The sequence below is a fragment of the Pyxicephalus adspersus genome, chromosome 7 (genome assembly GCF_032062135.1).
Source record: "Pyxicephalus adspersus chromosome 7, UCB_Pads_2.0, whole genome shotgun sequence".
Lineage (NCBI taxonomy): Eukaryota > Metazoa > Chordata > Amphibia > Anura > Pyxicephalidae > Pyxicephalus > Pyxicephalus adspersus.
Window position 1 is genome coordinate 61,503,289 of NC_092864.1, and position 15,845 is coordinate 61,519,133.

Consider the following 15,845-nt stretch of genomic DNA (forward strand, 5'->3'; position numbering starts at 1 on the left):
CATGCTTCCTAATCTATGGGACTACAGATCCCATGAAGCCTGATGTACCCTGGCATGCATGTGAATAGAGGAGAAAACATTCACACCATTCTATATCACACATCAATCTGCCTTGGTAAGGATCTCCCTGCAGTCCACAATATGAAACACAATGTAACCAGTTTATAAATATAGAGGACGTGCTACATATTATGACACTGCAAATTATATGTATTCATTTCATGCAACTTTGGAAAACTGTATCAATTCTTTATTGTTTTATATATAAATAAATACAAATAGCAAAATATATAATCCAATTTTCTATTAGCTGTTCATATTTAGTAGGTGACCCATCCTTTAGGGATCAATAATTTTACTTTACATTGTCAGTTCATAGCTTGTTAACTCAGCTTCATATTCTAATCTGGATCAACTGAACTAATCTGGATCAGCTGAACAGTTTTTCAGATTTAACTCTAAAACTATGTTGTAAACAGTAAAGCAGAAATAAACTTAAATATCAAAAATTTGCAACTAGGCAGTCAATGTCACTCGACAATAGCATTGAATTACTTACCTGATTGCAGTTTTTTTATTACACACACCTGTCCTCGCATACTCACAGGAGCTGCTATCATCACCTGGTCTTCCAGGCCTTGGATCTTCATCCATTGTGATAGGACAGGTGGGAGGTTATCCATTCATAGCCAGCAGCCAGGGTTGTGCCAGGATATCCAGTATTATACACTGAGCTGCATATGTGCAGGACAATGAAGGAAAGATCGCAAATATCCCAATCTTTTCCTTTTTGAGTTCCACTTTAAATGTAATGGATTGACAACTTTGCATACATGTCTGTAGTTGGACTTTTTATGAAGTTAGTTATTTATTAATGTATTTCTAATTACTTGTGAACCCTTAATGCTTATAGGAAATCAAAGCCCTTAAAGTATATTGGCATATAAAGATTATTATATATACTCAACTATAAACCAATTAGAATATAAACCAAGGTACTTATTTTTACTTGAAAAAATAAAACAAGAAAACTTAATTGACTCAAGTATAAACCTAGGTCACAAAATGTGGCTATCACATCAAAGCAATCATATTATAAGCATATCAATAGGAATGGCAATAAAATTAAGGTGAATAAATTCATTCATGGTGTGTTGATTTTTAAAACATTTAATAATAAGGGGAAACTTTTAAAATCACATAGGCTTGGTCTGTATATCTTCTGTATATCTATATATCTGTATATCTATATCCCCCCATTTTTTAAAACTTTTAATTATTTTGTCATTTTGGGTTATTTATAATGAGTCACTTGCTCCTAAATGATCTTTGTTGTGCATTATTGCTGTGCATTATTGCTGTGCATTATGGTGTTGCAATATCCACGGGCACTACATAATATTTTGCCATAAATTTTAAATATTATAATTTACTATAAATAGTTGAATTCACACAATTAATTAAATATTACAGGTAGTCCTGTTAGGGGCATCCAACATACAGACGACTCCTAGATACGAACGGCGCTTTCCTGCTTATTTGTGTGCAAGACAGAGGCTTGGGGGTGGTTTGCATGACTTACCGAAGAAATCTTTGCTAGACACTGCTAAACACAGCTGAGATTGAGCTCATTTTGCAACATCTTGTAACTCTTTAATGACCAAGAAAAACTCTGCAGTTGTTTCTTTTTGCATATCAAAGCACAGCTTGCTCCAGAAGTTAATGAATGTGTAGGATCCATAAAGATTTTTTTTTTGCATTTAATTGCATTTATTAAAATATTGTACCTGTTCCGACTTACATACAAATTAATCTAAAGAATAAACTTACAGTCCTTATCTTATATGTAACCCGGAGACTACCTGTACTCCAAGAGTCCATTCGTCAATACTTTGAATTCTGAAATCTTCAGATATGTGACACACAGGTTGCTTTGCTCTTCTACCAGTAGTGGACAGTCCTCTATAATATAGACTGCAATAACAACTTTACCACTTCATGCACCTTTTACTTTTTAATTCAAAGAGTACATACAGATTAAGGTGATATCTCATATGACATACAACATTGACGTGGTGTATTCATTCCCATAATATAAGTGAATAACAATGTAGACTTTTCACATGGAAAAAGTAAGTTCTATCACCACTCAATCCATGAAATTAGAATAAAGTGTTTCAGATTATGTTCGAATGATTAGGACTACCCTAGGGAGTATGTAGGTGGAACTTTTCTTTTTTAAAACCTTAGCTGTCTGGTGTTTGCTTTGCTGTGTACATGTTGAGTGTTATCATGGCAGAATCAAAATAGCTTTCTGAGACCCTCCTATAACAGGCTGTGTATGCTGACAAGCAATATAGAAAAGATTGTCAAATTATTTGCTGGCCCAATAAGTTCAGCACAAGAAATTACCATTTGGTGATAAAAAGTTTCCAAGAACCCAAAAATGACACTTGCAACAGTTAGTATCTGAGTGGAAGTACATAAAGTGTGCAAAGTGTGCCAGAAAAAAATTTTTACTTTTTGAGAATTAGAAGACTACAGTTTGCCATTCAAGATAAAGAGAAAGACCAGACTTTTTGAACAATGCACTGTGGCCTGATGAAACAAATTGAAAATTTGCCACAGTAAAAGAAGATGCTTGAAAAAGGAGAATAATCTAATACCAACTGTGTGTAGCTTGTAGTCAACTATGAATTCTGCATCATATCACAGGGAATGTGAGGCTACCTGTCCAAAAGTTAAAGCAAAATGAAATCTTCTAAACTCACCTGTCCCCGTTCCATCGTAGGGAGCTTCCGTGTTCTTTGTTTTTCATTCCCTCCTTGTGATCTTCACTGGACGGGCCAAGATGACCTAGCATGGCACAGGGGTATGGGAGTTCATTCAGTTCTGGTAATTGCAGGGGAAGCCAGGTTTGCTGGGTATTCTCAAAATCATGTTTTAGTTTGAAGAAATAATTATATCAATATATTGGGGTGAAAAATAGCATTCAGTGCATCACTGAACACTCAGCAAATGTCAGCATGTCCAAATCTGTGTCCTGTTTTATTTCCATTGAAATTGTGCTGTTATTCAGGGCAAGAAGTGACATTTATATTTATTGACTATTAACTTCCTTGCCTTATACTTGCCTTCAGGGACTAAAAATAATCATTGGATGTGGGTGAAGGCGTTTTATTCTTGTGTAAGCTTTAACCACCCAACCAAGGAGCTTTGCCAAGCTGATGGTACCAGAGTAGCTGTACAGTGGCAGGGGAGTAAATTGGAAGTATAAACTTTTTAAGAAGGATGACTGTTTGTAGAACTCCAAACATTTAAGATTTAATTAGCAACTGTGACCAAAATTCATCTAAATGTTGTCACTAGGGATAGGAAAATTTCCTCGCACTTCCGATGGTTCTGCGAAATTTTGGCAAACCGAGGAAATTATAACAAGAGGATTCACAATATTCCCTGGGAATCCTCCTGTTTGTGATCCCCGGGGCACTAGAGGTAAATTAAGCTCCAGTGCCGCAGATCGCACACTGTTCTCAATAAATGCCAAGGCCGCATTTATTGAGAAGATCCCCGGCACTAGAGTTAAATATCCCCGGCACTAGGCTAATTTACCTCTAGCGCCGCGGAGAGATTTTTTTTAAATTCAAAATTCGACCTTAAACAGCGAATTTACACCGGCCATTCTAACGTAAAATTTTAGTAAGCAAAAACGGCCAATTTCGCTGCAAGATCGAGTTTTAAAAACTCGCTCGCTCATCCCTAGTTGTCACAGGCAGCTATTTATTACATTTATTTCTCCATCAACAGGATGCATAGCATTTTGGAGACAAAACACAGCTTGGTATTTGGGTACTGCAGGTCAATAGTAAGTAACAGACATTTTTCTGGGGGGGGGGGGGGGGGTGGAGACCATACTAAAAATCAATTATCAGAGTTTTTGGTTACAAAATACAGTAATATTATAATATAATATTGCTCTAGTTCAGCTTGTATCAACATTTTTTAACATGAGGTAATTCTTGAAATAACCTTCAGGCCTTCAGGGAACCCCTGCTATATTTCAAATATCCACAGCTCACAATATATTACCATGATGGCCAGTAGGAACAATGTCACCCATACAGATAGCTAAAAGATCATTGGTGTCACCCATTGACCTGAGCGGCACAAACTGCTCATCATTTAAGAAACCCCTAGCAACCTTCGGAGGAACCCTGGTTGAGAAACATTGCTCTAGTTTTTTCTCTCTGGCCCTGCATCCCACAAGCATTCAGCCATTGTTCCAGTGTTTCCTTTCCATGGCCCTGCATCTCCCTGACATCCATAGCACATGGGGCAAGTATTTCTGTGATCATATGTGTAATTGAAGAGCATGTGTAGAGACAAAGATAAAGGACATAGGATAAGCTACACAGTAAAACTTTGTGGTTTGGGGTTTCTAGAAAATATGTAAACTTGGCAGATCTACACGAGGAAGGGTGTTGGCAGAGGAAAAGATGCCAGAAAAAGAAGGTTGACCTTTCAGTAAATCTACCAAAAAAATAAATTATTTTCTAGATTTATTATGATGCTTTGTATGGCAGGAATGTCTTCTGAGTATTACAGAAATAAAGACTTGCATGACATTACATTTTCTGATAAATACATTTAGGACATAACGATTACCATAGTAAACTACTGCACAATTTTATCAATTTTTCTTACATTCTGCTAATGTTGTATTATTGTAAATATAGCCTAAAGCCCCTGTGATTCAAAGTATACCAAAAGAAGATGTAAAGTAAAAAACTAAGCACTGTGCAGTCCTATGTGCGGGCTTCAACATACCAAATGGTCTATTTCTAAAATGTCTTAAGTGTGTTTATTAGTGATGGGTAAACTTGCCAAGTATGTTTCCCAAAACTACTTGCTGCAAACTGCAAACCTTGGAATCAGAGCCTTTTGGTAAAGTAAAAAGTGGGGAAAGTCCCAATTGTCCTCCCCCGTCCTTACTATTTTACCCCCTTTAACTCAATATTTTCATTTCCGATTGATATCCACCTCTTGCTCCCAGGCGCCACTACACAGCCTCAGGAAATATATCAACCCAGCAACCAACCAGACATTACCACTTGAACATTCCAGTTACATCGTCCTGGAGACCCCATACCATAAATGGCTCTCCACACTCCATCACGTTTAACAAGACACCTCCCCGAACACACTGCCCCCAGAGGACCTCACACCACCAACCCTATTTAACCTCCCAAACCCTGAAATTAAAGGGGTGGGAGGGGGGGAATCTCTTACCTACTCTTGTCAATTGTGTTATCCCCATTTCTAAGGCTGGGCACAAACGTCCAATGGTTCTCATCCGATAATTGGCTCAGGGACGATATCGGACAAGGATCTGGCGTGTGACGAACAATCTTAATCCTTAGTCGTTGGAAAGGATTGTGAAAGATCTTCTGAAACGGCAATTATTTCATGTGTGTATGTAGCTTTACACCCTCCTTTATAGTCTATTTTTCAACCCAACCATTGTTTTCTTATCACACCTATCAACATCCAGTTTCCCCAGCCCTACCTCCCTTTTACAATCATATGACCCTTGAGCCTTCCCCCCACAGTCATGTTGGCCCCCGCCTAATTCTCCCCTTGCTGGCTTAGAGGCCTGTCTTGAAATTGTTTCAAAGAGGATCATCATCACTAAAATGCAACAAAAAAATTGATATAAAAAAATGTTGAGAATGTAAACACATATCTGCTTCAAATTACTGTGGCAAAGTCAGCCACCACCCAGCTTAAAGTTCCTGTGGATGTCCCTGTAGAAACATATTTGTTTGCAAAACGTAGTATATACCATGTTAAGGAATTTCATAGCAATCATTCCCATGCAATGTAAATGGCTGACTGAAAAGATGGAAGACCAGAAGAGAATCTAGAGGAAAATTAAGTTTTCACTACCCACACCTCCACCATTACTCCATAGACAATAAAAAGATTCTTCTGTAAGAGGGAGCACAAATGACCCTTCTTACCTTTCAATATCCTACATACATATAAATGTTTATGCCAGAATCTTTCTCCATGTGAAGAAAAAAAAAACTTCAGGTTCTATGTCAGGAGAAGGGTCTGATTTTATTATTAGGGAGACACCATAGGTTTTCAAGATTTTTTTTAAAAAATATGTAGTGCACAGGTATGAGTAGAATGATGTGCACTGTGGGGTGCTGAGGGTATTAGAGAGTACAATGTTCAGGACTGGGTGTGAGAGGAAAGAAGATATATCCCAGAGGAGAGTGCTTCAATTTCTACTAAAGTAGTTGCCAAGCCAGTTGACACATAAGAAGAGAAGAAAGAAAAGCGGCTTTTATGGCAAACTTGTAGTGTTTAAAAATATAAAACCCTTTATTCTAAACAATATGCAAAAGAAAAATAATATACAAAACATACATTCGATTCCCATAAAGGATTTTATATATTTAAACAATACAAGTTTGCCAAAAAAGACACTTTTCTTTCTCCTCTTCTTCAGGACTGAGTGTAGTGAAATGTACGGTGCCCAGGTCTCAGTAGAATGGGTTGTATGGTGTGGAGAACTGTTTGCAGAAGAGTGAAGTATGGAGGGATGGGTCCAAAGAACTATCCAGATTCTGTGGGCAGCACGGTGGCTCAGAGGTTCAAATCCCAGGCAGGGCATGGAGTTTCAGGTTCTCCTTGTGTTTGTGTGGGTTTCCTCCCACATACCAAAAATATAAGTTAAGTTAATTAGCTTCCCCCAAAAAACTGGCCTTAGATGACATATGACTATGGTAGGGACATTAGATTGTGAGCCCCTTTGAGGGACAGTGTCATGACTTTGGACATTGTACAGCACTGTGTAATAGGATGGCACTGTATAATTATAATATTCAGATGAAATATTCAAACTCTGGGAATTCCTCAGATTATTTTCCATTTTATTCTTGAGATATTAAATTTAAATCAGAACTAAACCTTGGGAATGCTCATCTTTCCCTGTTCTGTTGCGGGCACCACCATTTTTACGCTTCTTCTCTTTCACATTCTAATCTTCAGCCATCTTAATTGGCTGGACTAGGATGCTGTAACTCCTGAGTATTGAACTATTTCCTTGAGTACTGAACTATTTTTAAAATCAGGCAGGTAAGAATACTTACCTGTCTCTCGACCTGCTTGACGTCAAATTTTTAGGTATGCATGTTGCCTTAAGAAAGGGATTTTGAACATCCTAAAAAAACATACCATACGTTTCAACATATTGTGACAGTGTGGCAGCTTTTAAAGTGAAGCAAAAATGTTGTATTTTGGAGAGCTGTTGACTTCATGTTCTGTGTCAATGAGTTCCACAATCCATGTTTGTTATTTAAAGCATTGGTCCTCTATTACAACGTCATTCTGCTGTAAGGAGTGCATTCCTATCTTGGACATTGCTAGGAAATGAATTCAGATATACCAGTCTGAGTCATTAGTGAGTCTTGACATACCTTTGACATGGTGAGATTCAGTAGCCTTGGCAAGTATACACATGGGTTTCCAGCATACAAACAGTTTGCTAAAAATGCAATAACTGAAAGATGCAGTTTCAAAGTTTAGTTTTTTGACTGACTAAATATCTTTACTTTCAAGAAAGTGAAATGAATTAGGCAGAATCATGTGATGTTTTACCAATGGCATGAAAAATCACAAAGGCACTGAACACATTCACAGTATACACAGTAAGGGGTGCATTTTTAATAACTAATATTTGCTCATTACCCCTTGATTGCTGATGTGACCATGAGGTCAAAGGGTCGGATTCTACCAGAATTCCCCTTAAAATGAAAAAGCAAAAAAAAATGTAATCTTGTCCCACTCTGCTGGGATCTGTATTCCATTTAATTTTACTCTAATGTGAAATATACAGGTGAAATTAACCTTTTAAAATTACTCTTTAAATATAATTGGCACACAAGGCAAAGTGAATCACATTTCCTGATTCAACCATCTCTGCTTCACGTGTAAGCAGCTTGTAAACTTGTATATGTCCCTGTGTCATGTAATACTTTTGGAATAACAGTGTCACATGGTGGTATTTTTTGGCAGCCAAATGTGTTGATCTTTTTATTTTTTGGGTGTATGGTGCCAATTAAGAGATGTTGTGCAATATGGTACATTTCTTGTTTATGAGTTATTATTATGTTAATAAATTGCAGCTCACAATGCATTGTGTAATGTTTGTGACCAATGTGTACTCCTGTTTTTCTTTAACATACTTTATTCATTTTGTTTTACTGCTGCTATACACAACTCCAAAGTTATTTCGTTTTTTTGGTTAAAGCTTTGTGTGACCTTTGTATTTGTTGTGCTTGCTGCTTCTGGCCCTGTTGTATTACCCTGCTCACCTCAATCTCACCATAGAGCTGCATTATACATTTAGCAATCTAACAATGGGGTAGGAAGTGACAATGATCTTGTTTGCCCCGCATGTTGATTCATGCTACAAGAATGGATCTACTTGTCCAAGTGGAGTGTCAAAAAGCTAAACAGCTCAGCTGCTTATTGATTCTAACACCCCTGATGGTGACCAAAGCAGGTTCAGGCAATGGTTCGTAACACGAAATTATGCCTAACTGACATTCTCAGAAGGGTGCACAATTACTCAATGCACGATAGGAAAACTATACAAGTGTGTTAGACAAGGGAAAAAAGAGCAGGCAAACATTAATGTGTTTTTAGCACCTCAGAAGCATAGTTCAACAGAACTGAGCCCTGTTGAACAGAGGTGTCCACACTTTGTGCAAAGAGATTTGGTGAGGTGAAAATGTGTGGGGGCTGACCATTCAGCACATACTCAGGGTTCAGCACACGCCCACTATAATGACGTAGGTGATTCCCTGTCCCAGAGGCTGCGGGCCGGTGGAAATCTGAACATAGGCCACAATTGGCCCCTGGGCTGGACTTTGGACATGCCACCCACTCCCAACATATGTACTGCTATCCATCACCTCTCAGAGCTAAACTACATGGGCAGTGTTAATCTTGTGGTACCGAGAAACTTAATCCTATTGTTGTCTCATATGGCTCCCTGGGATAAGTGGTATATAGTAGTTTCTTATGGTGACCCATTGCTTGTGATTACAGCATGTGTGATCAGAGGAAGTTGTAATGGGAATGATTTATTAAAGCTCTCCAAGACTGGAGAAGATAGCCTATCATGGGAGAACCTGGGTGATTCAGCAAACCTATATTAGATCTGGTCATAGTCAGTATGTTTTATTAACTGTGTTTTTAGATACTTCAGGTTCACCCCACTTGTACAATACTTCGAAGGCTGTACATTTACAATTCTGTCTTTCTGCCTTGAATTAAGTCACTTATTTTCACCAGGAAGTACGTGTTTCATACTATATTTTAAAAGAACACAACGTCATAACAGGAGAACTACTGAACCAATAAATGAGCTCAAGTTGGAACTTAATTAGTTCAGGGGAAGTGGTGAAGTAGCTCAAAAACCCACTTTGGTCACAACAGAACACAATGATTCCCTCTCCCCAGAGGGCATTTGGCTCCATTGCCCCAATATTTATGAAACTCTACTTGATTATTAGGAGAGCACATAGTAAAAAGGTTTACTTCCTATAAGGCAATTTACGATATTCAGCAAGCATTCTTACTTAAAGAGGAACTAAAAACTGCCAAAAAAAAACCAAAACACCTACCTTCAATCCTATAGGGCAGTCTGATCTATCCGGAGGTGTCTTGCATCGGGTCCTTCGTCATCCTGGCATTCGTCTTCTTCTTGCCGGTGCTCCAGGCGCCGCCATTTTCTCCTCTTCTACCCGGTTCTTCATCCTACGTCACCCGAACCAGGAGCGAGATCGGCTAACGTAGGATGAAAAACAAGTTTGTCGATGTCACTGCATATGTGTGAGATTGGCAAATTTTTCTCTTTGCGTGAAAAGGCAACTTCTGCGCATGCTCGAGCATCTCCGGCATGTGCAGTCGGAGCACCCAAGAGCTGAATAGGACTTTGCGCTCCCATTCATTCTTGATCGCCTAGGCGGTGGGGGCGGTGCTGCACCTTTTTTTTCTTAAACAAACTTCAGGTAGAAGATATGTGAACATGCACCAAAGCAAAGCTCTACTAATAGAGAAGTATATATATGGGTATCAGTGAAATGTTCTTTGTTTTGCCCTTGCTGTTTAACTAGGTTGAAGCACTGCACTATACATCCAGTGTCTGAGACGTGTTATGCTCATCCTATTGAATTATTAAAGTACTTCCTCTATAAATTCCAACCATACTCCAAGTATGTGTGCTTTGGCAAGCTTCTCAGGTCTTTGCATACAGTATATACTTGTGTAGATTGCTAATAGCTTTTCTTTTAAGTAAGCAGCTTATATTTTATGTTCCTGCACTTTGAATGACAGTAGAAAATCAAAAGCACATTAAAGGGATACTATAGATAGCCAGGGTCAATATTATCATCATTTCTCAGGTTTATAAGGTTTAAACTGAGTCTATATCTGTTCTATATATTTCCTATCTACCTAAAATGTATATTTTTATTTTTGAGCCTTATCAGAAAAAATAAATACAGAAAATATGTCCAAAACTATTACACATTCCTTTAAAGAAACACTTTTAAAAATGCCAATTCAGGGCAAAGTGACTACCTTGGGCAAAGGGTTTACATTTAATTTTCAGAATTTCTTGGAAACATTTGGCATAAACAGGTTGTCAGGAGGGACAATAACCAAAATCCCCATCCACACCACCGTCAGATTTCTTCTTACAAAAGAACTTTGTTGAATAAAGTTCAGGATATGAACATTCCTAGGACAAAATAGATATCCTTGACCACAAAATGGAGTCACTTGGGCCTCTTCTATTACATTTTCCCAGTTTGTTCATTCATCGGCTTTATTTCCTTAAATAACCTCATTTGATCCCTAATCCGCTGCAGCAACAGATGTTTACAACAAAATAAAATTATGATAGACTGTAATACAAACAACTACAGGTTGGTTAAACAAAGGCATGAGTGTAGATAATCATTTTCCTGTGTAGCCTATCCATGAAAAATGGGTAAATTCCGTAACTTTGTAAACTTTTAGCCAAGTGTTCCTAAATTGAATCCTCGCTATCTGTAATCCTTGTGCACCATTCGCTGCCAATCAGTTTACAAACTCTTCCTTTGATAAAGGCCTAACATCTTCTGCTGAATGATTTTGAGGGATACCTTTGTTATTTAGGACACTAGGAAAGATAGGTGAGCAAAAGCCTCTCTAGCATTTACCACCCCATCCATAATATCAACATATACATTAGGTTTTCATTCAATTCATTATATTTCCTTCCATCCAACTAGGGTACCAAGGCCAGTAGGCATCAGTAAGCAATGCTCTTTTTGACTTATGGAGTGATTTCGAATCCCATTGCTAAAGAAAATACTAATTTGTTAAATTTTTCCTGACATGTACAGGTATGGCTGGTACAATGCAAACTAAATTACAATTACCAACTCAACTGACAGTTGTAAGAGTTTACAAATAGTAACAGGAATGTGATTAGTTGTTAATTCAACTATAGCTTGTTAGTAAAGTTTAGGCATTTCCATATAAATCAAAAATTGATGTTATATCCCCATATAAACATAAGTATAAGTATGTATAAATCAAACTGTTATGAGATTTTTAAGGCATCACACAGCATCAATATAAGTTCTTTAAAAAGTACAAAATATCCAAATGATCACATCCATACACATAAATATAACTTATAACCACCAATATGTATGTCCACTGTCTGATAACATGAAATTGTAAATAAGACTCATAGTAATGAACAGTATTTAAACAATCAGCATATATTCTACAACAACGTATTTCAAATCCAACTATATGTCCTCTCCTCAAAATTGTGCTCACACATTAAAATTTAGATTCACTATATTTATATATATATATATATATATTTTTTTTTTTTTTTTTTTTTCTAAAGGAAAATAGAGGACAAATGGATGTCTCTATGATGCCCTAAAAGATGAATAAATGTCAGTGTTTTATAATAAAAAAAGACAATATTTAATAAATGTCATCCAGTTATAAGTTTATGTCCAGTTAAATAGGCACATTGTCTAATAATAGACACTTGCAGTGAAAATTGCAGCATCCTCAGTACCTCTCTAGGCTATGTTCCTATTCTCACAACTTTCTTTCCTTTACTACAGATTAGATTAGACCATAAGGCCATCAGTACATCCACAGGAGCTGAATCGGGGCTTTTCTAATGGCTTTATGAGTCTCATGGTGATGGGTACAATTGCACTGGATGTCTGCTCTTAGTGAATGGCTGGATTCAAGTTTTCATTTGGATTTTTCAAGCAGTAAAAATGAAGTTTTTTTAAGGTAGAGCTACACATAATGCAGTAATAATGAAGCAATGTGAAAACATATGTGCTTGCCTCTCTTTTTGGTTTTGGCCAGTCTACTATTTTGGGTCTGTAGCACAGCACCCCGCACATGCGCGGTCCAGAGTCCGTGCATTAGGTGCTCCGCAACATACAAAATGTTGGGGACCACTGCTGTAGTGCATAGTTTTTATTGCTAATATACCAGATTGCTGTTAGAGCTGCATCCCCCTTACTGGTGATACAGGGTTGGCTAGGGTGCAGAGTGTCTCCTGTTTTTCACCTGAGCACCCCACAAGGGTTAATGGGCCTGTAACCCCAGTGGGTACTGGACTACGTTGCTGTAAGAGGGGAATTTTGCTGCACCACACCCTTAAAAATCCCCTTCAACTTTGCACAGTCTTAGAGGTGAAACTTCACAGCTAAAGAGTGGCTGGTGATGCTGCAGGTTGCTGAACAGATGATCAGCGAGCAGAGTGGTAACACTTGCATACCAGGTGTGATTGGCCCAGGTCTGATTTTCACATTTTTTTAGAGAAATTTTTAGGTTGTAAAAGAGCACTACAGAGGGTAGAGTAATGGTCACCAGTATTATTGTTCTCCCCAGTGTCACTTCGACACTTTCGAAATCTATTAGAGGCAGCAGTGTCTTTGCACTTCCTCTACACATTTACAGCTATGGGTCTTCAGACACAACAGTGCCAAGTCACAAATACAGGAAATGCACTGCTAGTTTTCAGGAGGAGTTTCAGGCATTTTCAGGGTACTGTTTAGGCACAATACACATTTCTAAATGTCTAAATGTGGAAATGTTTTGGTTTGCACATGCAAAAATTAGTTAGAAGAAAATGAACAGTCCTTAAATAGTCCTTTAATCTAATATTTAAAGGCATACTTGTGCTTTAACGGAATCTGCTATTCCACTTCTGTATACTAGATGTGGGAAAGGCAAGCCAAACCTATTCACTTCCACTATGAATCATATTCGATACCTTGTAGCTTCTATGCAACCCAGTATTCAAAAGATGACAGAATATTAAATTGAGGTATTTTGGCTCTTGGTAAATTCCTTAAGGGGAAACCAAAATTGTTCATAATGTAATCCATTATTATAGTCGGCACTAATAGGTATAATTTATGTTAAAGCAGAACTAAACCCAATAAATATAAAGTCAAAATCAACAAAGATGGCAGCTTTGGGGATGCAGCGGATTCTGGACCCATCATTGCTACTAAACCAAAAAATAAAAGGTAAGTATGTGCCATAATCAGTATGTGCTGTTTATCGTAAAAACTATAAAAACTAAATATATATATATATATATATATATATATATATATATATATATATATATATATATTTATATGGCACTATATATTTTGTGATATACAGGTAGTCCCTGAGTTAAGAACATCCAACATATGGATGACTCCTAGATACGAACGGGGCTTCCCTGCTCTCTCGTGTGCGTGACAGAGGCTTTATGGGGAGGAGGGGGCGGTTTGCATGACTTGCAGAAGAAATCTTTTGCTAAACAAAGCTGAGGTTGTGGGTGATCTTAAGGACTGAGCTCTTTCTGCAGCCTCTTGTAACTCTTTAATGACCAAGACAAACTCTGCAGTTGTTTCTTTTTGCATATCAAAGCTCAGCTTGCTCCAGAAGTTAATGAATTTCTAGGCTTCATAATGTTTTTTTTTGCTTTGTTTGTGATTAACTGAAACCACACTGCCTAATAATATGTTAAGACAAACATCTGTCCTAATTGCATTTAATAAAATATGGTACCTGTGACTTACATACAGAATCAACTGTAGGAACAAACCTACAGTCCCTATCTCGTATGTAACCCGGGGACTACCTGTATATAAAACTTGTTAGAATAAATGTTTTTCCTATTAAAACTGTATGAGTATAGATAGAAAGTAAACAATATAAATCATTCTGACAAACTATACTAAAAGCAAATGCTAATATTTGAAATGTGTTCTCGTGAGTAAGTTTGGATGGTGAATGGGTAAAGTTTGTCCCCTGTATGTATTAGCAGGCTGAACCTTTTTTTTCCAATTATTCTCACTTGAGATCACATGCTCTTAACACCACATTTGGGCTCTGACTGCAAAATGTCATTGATTGCTCATATTCAGACAATACATTATATTGGACGGAGCCTGCATTCTCAGCAAAACATCATTTTTACTTGTTCTGACAGATCTCTAAAAAGCCAAAGGGTTAAGTTAATGGACATATGAATAAGCAGTGAGATAGGCTCTTCCCAAGCAGATGGCGTTTTGTCTGCTCCCATCTGTTACCATAAACATTTCTAGGTATGAATTTGGGACAAGTATCATTCCAACTGGTTTTCTGTATGTTGCTAACAGAAAGGATTTCTACTGCTGACATCACCATAAACCATAATTATAGGGCGATGGGTAATTTATTGTGCAGTAGTGCAGACGACTGACTATTTTCTGGACAAGACCCTCAGGCAATAAAAGGAAAAAGCTGATGTTAAAAGCCATGCGTTCATGTCAGTTTTGTCCATCATAACCAAGTTAACATTCTGCTGATGAGACGAGACATAGACCTTTATTTGACAATTGACAAATCATATTATGTTCCTATAGCTGTGCCATTTTTGTGACTAATTGTCCTTAGCCTTCACTCAAAACATAATGATGTATTCTCCACCCCCTCTATATCTTTCAGATACCCCCCTGGGAGAACAACTCCCTGCAATCTATCTCCTTTCTCATCCAAAGAGCCCTTAAATACAATCCCAGGGGATTGTCTAAGCCAGCATGAAATGTTCTCCAATACCTGATCATATATCCATCAATATGTATTCTTGCTTGGGTGGAACAGGAAGCTGAAGATGTTCTCTTATATATGTTATTAATTAATGAGGGTAAATATGGGTCCCATATTACTGATATGAAAGTTAAAAGGTACACACAAGCATTTTTACATTGATTTTAGCATGTCTACAATGGTCAGCAAAGTTTTCTCTAAATATATACCTAAGGATGCAGTATTTGTTTTAAATTGCTTCAGAAAATGTCAAATAAATTTAGTTAAATAAAAAAAATTGCTTTTGCCATTTTTTAAAAACTTTTTTATATTTAAAGGGAATGTTTATTTTATTGTTCCTTTTATTTAAACACCCACCCCTCATCCCTTGTCCCAAGTGTAACAAATTGGGCCCAGCCTATACCGGAAAAACATCAACTAGTTAATACTACCTATGTAAATATTACTGCATGGCAATAATTCTGCCATGATGGGCATGACTTTAACACGTTTGTCCAGAACACTATATATTGCAATGAGTGGAACAAAGGATCTTTAAGTTAAAACAGCATAGTTTTGCATCACTATAGGTACTAGTGATGTTCTGCGTATTGTTCTTTATTTATAAATGTATACATATTATTAAAGAAGTAAGAGAAAAG